Here is a 10,870-nt window from a genome sequence, read left to right on the forward strand (position 1 = left end):
AAAGACAGGATTCTTTCCATCATGTCTCAGTTTATGGCTTTTATTGAAAGTGTAATTAGGGGTTGGGGATTTAGCTCAGCGGTAGAGCGGTTGCCTATCGAGCGCAAGGCCCTGGGTTTGGTCCCCAGCTCTGGAAAAAAAAAAAAAAAAAAAAAAAAAAAAAAGAAAGTGTAATTATTATGACTCTGTCATTCGGAAAAGTGTCCTGGATTTTTGTTTTATTTGTAGTTCGGGGGTTCCAACTCAGGCCCTTGTGCATGAAAGGCAGTTCTCTACCACTAAGCTACGCCCCCAGCTTGTCTCTGTGCTTTGAGACATTCCCGCTGTGTAGCTGTGCTAGCCTGAGACCAGCTGTGTAGGATCCATCTGGCCTCAAACTTTCAGGAAGTCTCCACCCCTCAGATCCCTGGGCAGAGTGGCACACATCTGCTATCCCAGCCCTGGGGAGGCAAAAACAGGCAAGCTCTGGAGCCTCCTGACCAGTCTAACCAGTGTGCTCCAGGATCAAAATAGCAACTGAGGAGGACTGTTGTGTCAACCTCTGGCCTTCCACACACATGCTCACTTATATGCGTACATAAACACATATGGACATTGTGTGCGTGTGTGTGTGTGTGTGTGTGTGTGTGTGTGTGTGTGTGTGTGCCTGCCTGGGGGAAGCAGTGAGGGCCAGCTCTAACAGAAAGGTGCTGCCTTCCCTCTGCCTGCCTGTGGCCTTTTAAACAAACCCACCCTTCTTAAGATAAAATCATGACAGGTTTGGTGGGTGCAGAGATAAGATAAGATTTTTGTTTCTTTCATCATTGACAATAGAGAACAGGCTTTCCCAACGAGTCTTGGCGTGTGGGGAGCGTGCATAGAGGGAAAATTGAGAAAGAGTAGTCTCTCTCTCTCTCTCTCTCTCTCTCTCTCTCTCTCTCTCTCCCCCCCCCCCTTTGCCCTGGGAATAAGGGTCATGATCAGTATGACAAGCTGTCATTTAGCAGCGGAGGAAATTGAAGCTTCATTTCCTTCCTTTTGTGGCCCCCTCCAGTGGTGTTGGTGCCACTATTCAGTCAGTCAGCCAGTGTGAGGCCTGCTTTACCAACTTTGTTTTGCAAAACAAAGCCAGTCACCTTCAAACTCAGTTGGTCATTTCCATAAATTAACACAGTGGCCACAGGGAAGCAAAGCAGCTGGGACAACTCTTCCTGGGAAGTGATGGGTTAATCCTGGGCCAGCACCACAGGGAGCTTTGTGGTGACTTTTGGGTCCCTGGCACCCTACCTTTCCCATCCCTCCCAGAGCTTCTCTCTCTCACCTGTGTCTTCAGGCTGACCCTGTAATCTCTAAGAGTTTGGAGAACAGGGCCGGGAGGCTAAGAATGGGTTTTTCCACCATGTATGTAATTCTCCTTACATCAGAGCTGGGAAGCATGGTATGGTAAGGGAAAACCTAACAAGAATCCATAAGATGTGTATTAGCCAGGGGTCTCTAGAGAAACAGAACTGGTAAAATGAGTGATAGAATCATATATAAGGGAATTCGTTAGAAAGGCTTACAGGCTAGGGTCCAGCTAGTCCAACAGTGGCTGCCTCCCAGTAGCAAGTCTGAGAATCCAGTAGTTGTTCAGTCTGTAAGGCTGGGTGTCTTAGCTGGTCTTCAGGGTATATCAGAATCCCAAAGAAATAGGTTTTAATAAATGGGAGAGCAAAAACAGGCAGGCAAAAAGCAAAAGTTTTTGTCTTTTGTATTCTTTATATAGGCTGTCACTAAAAAATGTGACCCAGATTTAAGGAGGTTCTTCCCAATTCAAAAGATCCAGATTCAAGGTGGGTCTTCCCACTTCAAACGATTTAATTAAGAAAAATCCCTCACAGGTATACCCAGACACTTGGGTTTAAGTCAATTCCATATGTTGTCAAGTTGACAACCAAGAATAGCCATCACAGGAGAGGGGGAAAATACTAAATATCTTCTTAAAAAGTATTGGGGTTGGAGATTTAGCTCAGCGGTAGAGCGCTTGCCTAGCAAGCGCGAGGCCCTGGGTTCAGTCCCCAGCTCCGAAAAAAAAAAAAAAGAAAAAAAAAGTATTAACTTGTACATACGGGCAAAATGGACTCGATATGGTAGTCAGATACAGAGGCATCTGTAGGAAAGATCTCAAGAATTCTCCTCCAACTAAATGGAGTTCATTTAGAGGAATCCTTTTGACCTTAAAAGTTGACAAGGGATCACATGTAGAGAGACAGTATTCTCCAATGTCATTCGGTGTCCTTAGGGCTCATTAGAACAGAGCCTAGAGCAATCAGAAGAGGATTTTTTTTTAATTTATATTTTTAATTTATTTATTTCATGTATGTAGGTTTACTGTCACTGTCTTTAGACACACCAGAAGAAGGCAACAGACACCCATTACAGGTGGTTATGAACCACCATGTGGTTGTTGGGAATTAACTTAGGACCTCTGGAAGAGCAGTCTGTGCTCCTAACTGCTGAGCCATCTCTCCAGCCCAGAACAGGATTTTTATTTTTATTTTATTTTATTTTTTAAGATTTATTATATGTAAGTACACTGTAGCTGTCTTCAGACACACCAGAAGAGGGCGTCAGATCTCATTACAGATGGTTGTGAGCCACCATGTGGTTGCTGGGATTTGAACTCAGGACCTCAGGAAGAGCAGTCAGTGCTCTTAACCGCTGAGCCATCTCTCCAGCCCCCCAGAACAGGATTTTTAAAGGACTTCTTTTTGGGTATTTTTTTTTAAATTATTATTATTTTCTCTCCAGACCCAGTGTTCTAGAGGACAAGTCCAGCCACACCAGTGGTGTTTCTGAGGTCTTTCCCAGGTTACACAACAGGCTGAAGGTTGAAGTTATTGACAATATTCACGTTGTCTCTTGCAGAAGCTCAAAACAGGCAGTGGAGTTATCAATATGCAGTCGAAACTTGGGGGGAGGGCCCTCTCTGTTAGCTGGTGCCGAGTAATGGTTCAACTCTACCAGCTAAGATAGAATCCAGGGAAAGCTAGGGGAAAGCACAAGGTGGAGCCCTGCCCCCACAAAATGAACCCAGTAGTGCCCATCCGTTGGTTTCGCTCTTAAGAGTGCTTACATAAAACCATGGGTTTCAGTAAAAACTTGTTTATTTGATGTTTTCCACAGGTGCTAAGGAGGAAAACTGAAAGGAACAATTTTAAAATTGAAGTTAAAAAATTTAAAATTTAACTTGCTTTTAGCAAGTTGCTCCTGTGCAGTTAATTCCTTATTCCACCATTTTTATGTATTGAAGGTGTTTTTTTGTTTTAAGGGTTTTTTTGTTTTGTTTTTGAGAAATGAGCTCATTTAATTGATATGTTGTTGTAATATGTAATTCCATATATTTATATATATGTATACATGTATAGATATACATATTTATGTATGTAAATGGAATGACATGAGACACATTAATTCCCCAAAGTTGGCAAACAGATAAAAATTTCATACACATAAGGGAGGCTATTGTCTGTTTTGTCTTAGGACCATCATGAAAAAGCAGTTACAGAGTCTGAGCAAATCACGTTAGAGCAGTAGCAAAGGTGAAGTCTGGAAAGTATCAACACAAACATGAACACATTTCAGAGGGATTTACGTGAGTTACATCACCTGCCAAAGACAATTATGATAAAGGTCGTGGGCTTTACCTCTTCTTGGGATGAGGTCTTCACTGTAGCCCAAGCTTCACACAAGGGCCTTGACGGGGGTTCTTGGAATCCAATGCTTAAGAATCCTAATTCAGGGGCTGGAGAGATGGCTCAGCGGTTAAGAGCACTGGCTGCTCTTCCAGAGGTCCTGAGCTCAATTCCCAGCAACCACATGGTGGCTCACAACCATCTGAAATGGGATCTGATGCCCTCTTCCGGTGTGTCTGAATACAGCTAGAGTGTACTCACATATATAAAATAAATCTTAAAAAAAAGAAAAAAGAACCACTTTAACCAATGAGCCATCTCACTAAACCTAATTTTTGGTTTGTTTTCACTTTAAAATTGTATGTATATGGGTGTTTTGCGTGCATATATGTCTGTGAACCAAATAGGTGCCTGATGCCCACGGAGGCCAGCCGGAAGAGGGCATCGAATCCCATGCTGAGAATCAAACCCAGGTCCTCTGCAAGAGCAGCCAGTGCTTTTAACTGCTGAGCCAACTCTCTAGCCCCTAATCCTGACACAGGCAGGGGCCGCTTGGGCTGTCTGTCTAGTTTTATGCTAACTTGACACAAGCTAGAGTTATCTGAAAGAAGGAAACTTCAATTGAGAAAACACCACCATAAAATCAAGCTGTAAGGCATGTTCTTAATTAGTGATTAATGGGGGAGGGCCCAGCCCATTGTTGGTAGTGCCATCCTGGGCTGACCCACTGGGGTTCTAAATGAAATCAGGCTGGCTAAGTGGGTAGTGCACTCCTTGAGCTTGGGAGGCAGAGGCGGGTGGATCTCTGTGAGTTCAAGGCCAGCCTGGTCTCCAGGGTGAGTTCCAGGATAGCCAGGGTTACATAGTAAGACTCGGTCTCAAAACAATAAAAAAGAGGGAGGGGGAGGAGGAAGAGGAAGAAAAAGAAAGGACAGAAGGAGGGAAGGAAGGGAGGGAGGAAGGAAGGAAGGGAGGAAGGAAGGAAGGAAGGAAGGACGGAAGGCAGGCAGGCTGAGCAAGCCATCAGCAGCTCCCCCACCCCCACCCCCCAGCCTCTGCATCAGCTCCTGACCAGGTCCCTGCCCCGTGTGACTCCCCTTGGTGATGGAAGTGTAAGCTGAGGTAAACTCTTTCCTCCAGAGTTGTTTTGTCACAGCAATAGTAACCCTAACTAGGACACCACTCAATCTGAGTCCCCTAAGAGACACATCTGGACGCTTTTTATCTTGTTATTTTAAGACAGGCTCTCCTGAGTCTCAGGTTGGCCTGGAACTTGACTATGTACCTGTTTTTTAAAGTCCTTATTTTATTTTATTTTATTTTATTTTATTTTATTTTATGTGTATGAGTCCACGGTAGCTGTCTTCAGACACACCAGAAGAGGGCATCAGATCCCATTACTGATGGTTGTGAGCCACCATGTGGTTGCTGGGAATTGAACTCAGGATCTCTGGAAGGGCAGTCAGGGCTCTTAACCACTGAGGCCGGAACTGCTATGTAACTAAGGAGATAATGATCTTGAATGGCTGGGACGTTTTGCCTTTCCCTCCTAGGCATGACACCATGCTCAGCTTTATGTGGTACTGTACTGAACCCAGTGCCTGATGCTTGCTGGGAAAACTACCAACTGAGCTGTATCCCTGAGCTATATACATGGTCTTTAATGCCTCTGCTCTGTGACATGCTTCTTCCACAGCCTTGCAGCAACTGTGTAGAGGCCATGGTGGGGCTGGGATGTACACAGCATGCAGGAGGCCCTGGACTTGACACCTAGCACCACATAACCTACAGGTACTGCTGCACTCCTGTAATGCCAGCATTCAGAGGGGGAGAATCAGGAGCTCAAGGTTATTGTCTGCTGCAGGTGGAGTCTGGGAAGTGCTGGGATACATGAGACACTGTCTCTAAAAGGAGAGGGAAGGAGAGAGAGAGGAAGGAAAAGAAGAGAAAAGGAGTAGAGAAAAGGTGAGATAAACAAACTTATAAATAAATTTATAAGTAAATAAGAAAATAAAAAATGAAAACGGGTTGGTGAGACAGATGGTCAGAGGTTGTCTGCTACCAAGCCTGAAGACTTGAGGGTTTCCAGAAGCCACATGAGAGAAGGAGAGAGATAATTCTGCATAGCCCGCTGACTTCTATAGCACTGTGACATTTGCACACCACCCACACTGAATCAGCGTTAAAGGGAAGGAGAGAATGTAGCTGTGTGTGGTGGCTCACGCCCAGAATTCCAGCATTCAAGAGGCTAAGGCAGAAGGAGTAGCCAGGATACCTAAGATACCATCTGAACAGAGAAAAGGCTGGGACTCCATCAAAAACCCAGATCAAGGGCTGGAGAGATGGCTCAGTGGTTAAGAGCACCAACTGCTCTTCCAGAGGTCCTGAGTTCAACTCCCAGCAACCACATGGTGGCTCACAACCATCTGTAATGGGATCTGATGCCCTTGCTAGTGTGTCTGAAGACACAGTGTACTCACATACATTAAATAAATACATCTTTAAAAAAAAAAAACAACAAAACCAGATCAAACAGGTAGGCGCCCAGGGCTTAGAGCAATCAATTCGTGAATCTATAAGAAGACACAGGGCTCCTGCATCCATTTTGTGAGGTGGACAATAGTGTGAGTTCACTGATGGGATAACGATCTTAATGCTATGACCTGACTTCATTTAGAACATACCCTGTGTTCTCTCCAGTGTAGGTTTTTTAAAACCACCCTTGAAAGGCGTGAAAGAATGAATACAGTTTGCTCTTTGTATATTGAGCCCATATCTGTAAAAGTGAACACAGGTCAAGCTAAAATAAACCAGAGTCTGGGATCCTTGTAACAACCACACTGTAACTGGGCTGAGGAACCCTGATGTTCGAGAGTCTAGGGCAGCTGGCTTAGAGGGTGTCCAGTCTGTGGATGGGGCAGCAGCATGGCTGACTCAAAGGCCCACAGCACAAAAGAGAGGGTGCTCATTTCCAAAGGTTCCGCCTCTGTGTGTGTGTGTGTGTGTGTGTGTCTGTGTGTGTGTGTGTCTGTTTGTGTGTGTCTGTGTCTGTGTGTATGTCTGTGTGTGTGTCTGTGTGTGTGTGTCTGTGTGTGTGTCTGTGTGTGTGTCTGTGTGTGTGTGTGTCTGTGTCTGTCTGTGTATGTATGTCTGTGTGTGTGTCTGTGTGTGTGTGTGTCTGTGTGTGTCTGTGTCTGTGTGTATGTCTGTGTGTGTGTCTGTGTATGTATGTCTGTGTGTGTCTGTGTGTGTGTCTGTGTCTGTGTCTGTGTGTGTATGTCTGTCTGTGTGTGTGTCTGTGTGTGTGTGTCTGTGTGTGTCTGTGTGTGTGTCTGTGTGTGTGTGTCTGTGTGTGTGTGTCTGTGTCTGTGTCTGTGTATGTATGTCTGTGTGTGTCTGTGTGTCTGTGTGTGTGTCTGTGTGTGTGTGTGTGTGTCTATGTGTGTGTGTCTATGTGTGTGTGTGTGTGTGTCAGGGTAGCTTGAGGAAGTTGGTTGGTTCTCTCCTTCCACCATGAGTCCCAGGGATCAAACTCAGGCCATCAGGTTTGGCTGCAAGTGTCTTTACCCCTTGAGCCATATTGTCATCCCAGGATGCTTATTCAAATAAAACCACTTAGTCATCTGCATTCCATGATTATGCTAAGAAGTAATGAGCTCCTAGCAGAGCAATAGAGAACACTAATTAAGTAATCTACATGATGCTGCCTCAAAATGGAAAAGGTGAACCTTGACAGTGATCGACAGAGGACTCGGAAATTAGCTCCGGGCAACCTGCCATTGCTCGTTCATACTTTTGAGGAAGGAGCTCTCTCTCTTCATGTCATCGTCCCAGTTTGCTGTCATGAAGCTGTTCTGGATCCTTTTCTCCCGTTGTCCTCTTCCCACCTGTAAGGCCACGTGAGTTGACGATGCTCAGGCTCACGGAGCACAGCTGGTTTGAGAAAGCAGATGGGAAGGAGATGGGAACTTTGAGCCTGAAGGAAGCCGGACTCTGGAGCAGCAGTTCCCACCTCAGTCCTGAATTGCTGGTGAGACAAGCCGGGGAGAAATGGTGGTTTGTAAGATTCCTGTGCTGGGGCTGTTGCTGGATTAGCTGCCGCCTGTCTGCTAGCTGCTACTGCTCCCTCTTCTTCCTCCTCTTCCTCCTACTCTCCCTCCTCCCCCTCCTCCCCCTCTTCCTCCTCCTCTTCCTCTTCCTCCTCCCCTCCCCCTCTTCCTCCTCCTCCCCCTCCTCCCCCTCTTCCTTCTCTTCTTCTTCCTCCTCCTCTTCTTCTTCCTCCTCCTCTTCTTCTTCCTCCTCCTCCCCTCCCCCTCTCCTCCCCCTCCTCCTCCTGTGTGTGATCCAACAGCAGCTGCTGCTCAGGAACCCTGGGGATGGGACTCCCCTTGGAGCGGATGGCAGTGGCAGGGGGTGGGCTATAAAAAACAATTTGGTCTGGGAACAAAAGGCATCAATCAGCCAGCAGCGTCTTCAGCCTTTGATGTGGATGAGAAGGGGAAGGCAGAAGTCCAGGCTTCTATTCCAGGAGGGTCAGCGGACCAGTTAATAGGGAAGAATCCTGCCTGAGCGGAGGTCTTCTGCAGACTTGTCTTTGGTGCAGTCAGAAGTCCCACAGTCTGTATTTGAAACTGCCAGAAACCAGTGGATGCCACTCTAGAAGCCAGCTCTTCTGTAGGCCTGAAAGTCCCTGATTTCAGATTTTTCAAAGACACTGTAAAGTCTAAATCAGAGGCACAGAGTAAACTCAGATGTTGCTAATGGTGAGGGAATCAACAGAACAAAGAGCGGAGAACAAATGAGGTGACAGAAAATAGCAGCTGAGACCTGGGCCAAGTCAGAATCAAAGATCAATCTAAATAGTTCCTACAGGGAGCTGACTGCGAACGAGCAGGGTCAGGACATTGGGGTGCAAGGTTCTCAAGTGTATTTGATAATTTCAATTCAAGCTGATCCATGGTGTGATCCAGGCTGTGGCAGGAGGGTCGTCAGTTCAAGGCTGCTCTGGACAACTTAGACGGGGTCTAAAGAGTAAAGAAGAACTAGCTCCTGGGGAGAAAGAGCTTTAGGAACTGTTAGCATTCTGTCCCATACCCGGAATAAATTCTATTCTGCAATATGCTGTCATGTGGCTGGTCCCTCAGGGGAAAGGGATGCCTCAGCATGGGCCCGTGGAGGCACCCTCTTCCCCCACACCTGACTACACCTCCATAGAAAACATACCCCTCTTTATCTTTTTATAAACACATCATATGTGTCGTGACTCGGATTTAGAATCTCCACAGGTTTGCCCCCCACTGCTATCACATGCAGATCCAAGCTCGCTAGTCCAAACTCAGAGACCTGGTAAGCCCTCTTCCCCCACTGATCAGAGTAAAGGTCCCCATGGTCCCGGGGAGGGTTCTTGAGCTTGGAGCTGTCCTTGAGGATGGAGCATTTCACTCACTCTCCTTCTAGACTTTTCCCTTGGGTGAGATTTTCCTCTCTCCTTTTGAGACAGTTTCTTTCTCAGTGCTGAAAATGCCAGGCTGGGTCTGGGTAAACTGCTCTCTAGCTCAGGAGCACCGGCTCCTATTCTCCCATCCATAGGTCTGTCTTCATCGCCCTGTCCCGTCCCTATTTACTGGAATGTCTCGGCCTAATTCACAGTAAACAGAAATCAATCTCTCTACATAGCCACTAAACTGGTACTATAAAACAACTCTCTTGCTAGTCCGTAGCGTAGGCTTCCCCCTCCCTCATTCCCTTGCTCCAGCCTGCCATTGTAGCTGCTGCAGCCGCTGGTTTGCTGCACGAAAAAACAGGCCTGGTCCTGCCTCCTGCCAGGGACTGTTTGCTACCTTCCCCCTCCCTCCCCTTCTCCCATTCGCGCTTGTTAGATCTGCTCTTGGTTTGCTGCGTGAAAAGCGGGTCTGGCCCCGCCCCTTGCGTCTTGCCGGGGACTCCGTGAGACTTGCTTTCCCATGCACAGGGCCACCTGCCGCACGCTCTCCTGAGGGGCTCCTGCGCTCTGCCCGCCTATGCTGCTACTGGACCCTGCCTGCCTGCACAGCTCGCAGCCGCGGGAAAAGCAGCTTTGGCCCTGCCCGCCCCTATCTGCTGCCCCTTCGCCGCTGCCTTCTTTGACCACTCTGAGTACTATTGTAGTTGCTTTTGGATGTCCTGTTTGGGCCCACTGCAGCCTGGAGAAAAGCAGCTTTCGCCCTGTCTGAGAAGTCATTACTCGCTTGACTATCGGCCTGTGCTTGTTCATACAGGCACACGTGTGTGTGTGTGTGTGTGTGTGTGTGTGTGTGTGTGTGTGTGTGTGTGTCCACGCGCGGATTGCTGGGATACAGACCAAGCTACTTTTGGGTGCTTCCCTTTCCGCGCGGGGCAAACTGCCCACAGCCCGAAGCACTGGTCCGTGTCTTCCGTGTCTTCCGTGTCTTTCAGCTGCCAGGAGGAAACTGTCTGGGTCTAAGCGGTGCACCACAGACCGCTCCACCCCCTTGACACCATCACCACTGCTGCCGCTGCCTCTGTCACTTGTCACTTCCGCTGTTCAGTTGTTGGTCGGTGCTGTGCTTCCTGAGGCACTCACATGGTAACTCGGTTCCTAGAGGTCTGTGCTCTTCAGGCTGCAGGCTGTGCACGCCTGTCCCTCTCTCCTCCCAAGGCTTGTCTGCCTGCTCAGTTCGTGTCACAGGCCTGAGTCCACCCTGTCACAAGTCTCACAGCACAGCTGTCAGAGTTCTGATTCTTTCCACTCTGGGCCACACCAACTTTAAGCCAAGTGTTTCTCTACTAATACAAAATGCGTTTTTTAATACTATGCAACCTATCAAAGTTACTTAAGATTTTCATTTCTATCCTGTCTTGATAATGATTTTTGCTACTGCCCTTAAATTATGGTGAGCTCTATTCAGATATTACCAATCGATAAAGCTATCAATCTTGTCAGAAATCTAATTATTAATATATTTAACTTTATGGCAGATAGAATCTCTCGAAGCTTTTAAAGGTTACCCCACAAGGTCTCAGAAGATATGGACTCAGCTTCAAGAGGCCTGGATTGTGATATGATAACCACTGAGAAACACAGTGAACAAAACTGGAGACCTGCAGAGTCAAATGACTTATTTAAATCAAGGTAAGCCATTTCTTGCCTCACATATATCCATTCCAGAGAAGAAAAAAAGTCCTCAGTCTTCTGGGCTTGAAAGCCAGACCGACTC

The sequence above is a fragment of the Rattus norvegicus genome, chromosome 18 (genome assembly GCF_021556685.1).
Source record: "Rattus norvegicus strain SHRSP/BbbUtx chromosome 18, alternate assembly SHRSP_T2T, whole genome shotgun sequence".
Lineage (NCBI taxonomy): Eukaryota > Metazoa > Chordata > Mammalia > Rodentia > Muridae > Rattus > Rattus norvegicus.